We start from the raw sequence: 1,039 nt of genomic DNA, 5'->3' as shown, positions 1-1,039 counted from the left end.
CCAACCGCCGATTAAACCGATTACAAGCAGAGATTTAACAAAATAAATGCGCATATGTTGCTTGTAGTTGTCCGTCTATGAAATGCGTCCGTTTAATCAAAAGAGTAGTAGAAACAGTTCCGGGTTTCCAAGTGTTGTAGCCAGTTCTGTCTTCAAGATAGAAATGTGCCAAAAAAAAAAAGAGAGAGAAAAATCGGAACCTACAGCGTTGGGTTTCAGACGCCTCGGAAATAAGAACTTCAATATGTGAACAAATGGAACAAGCTAAAAAAGATAAAAACAGTTGTATTTGCTTTTTGTTGTTGTTCATAGACTTTAGGAACATGTTTACAGAGAAAGATTGCAGTACACAATGTATTTCACTCGTTTAACAAAATACACACTACTTTCAAGGATACGTTGGTAGTATGAAACTTACAATTTTAGTTTTTATATATTTAGCAACAATATTGGAAGCCAAATGTGCTTGGGGACCCTCAATTATGCAGTATGGAGACTTTGATTATATCGACCAGTCAGCAGGAAGAAAATCCCCCTCTTTCCTCTAGCTAATCTGCCCTTCCCTCTGGAGATATATATGTTACGAGGCAATCTATTCTATTCTGTCTTATTCTATTCTACTGCTGATCATTTAATTATCATATATTTTCAGTATTATCTCTTTACTACAGGGGCTATGACAGTTCTACAGGGGTCCTGGCCCTTCTTGCCTCCTGTCCAGAACCACCCATAGATTAATTTTTATACTTTCTATATTGACATGTTTTTTCTCTTGGATCGGCATCTAGGTTTTAACTGCATATAGCCAAAACACACCCTTATTGATTTAATGAAATGTTTTACTGTCTTTCATCAGTCTTGAGCTCAATAATCAGACTGAGCCCTCAGATGTATGGAGCTTATTGAGAGGCAGAATGTGCATGTCTATATGGTAGGAAAAGTTATTAGCAAATGAGTTGGAGTTCATTTGACAGCTGAGTTCAGCATCAATTTCTTAGAACAACTAAAACAGTTATATACAGTTATAGGTATTCAGAAA

This window comes from Cyprinodon variegatus, unplaced genomic scaffold (assembly GCF_000732505.1).
Source record: "Cyprinodon variegatus isolate N-32 unplaced genomic scaffold, C_variegatus-1.0 Scaffold1258, whole genome shotgun sequence".
NCBI lineage: Eukaryota > Metazoa > Chordata > Actinopteri > Cyprinodontiformes > Cyprinodontidae > Cyprinodon > Cyprinodon variegatus.
The sequence above is the reverse complement of the archived record's forward strand: the minus strand, read 5'-3'. Positions refer to the sequence as shown.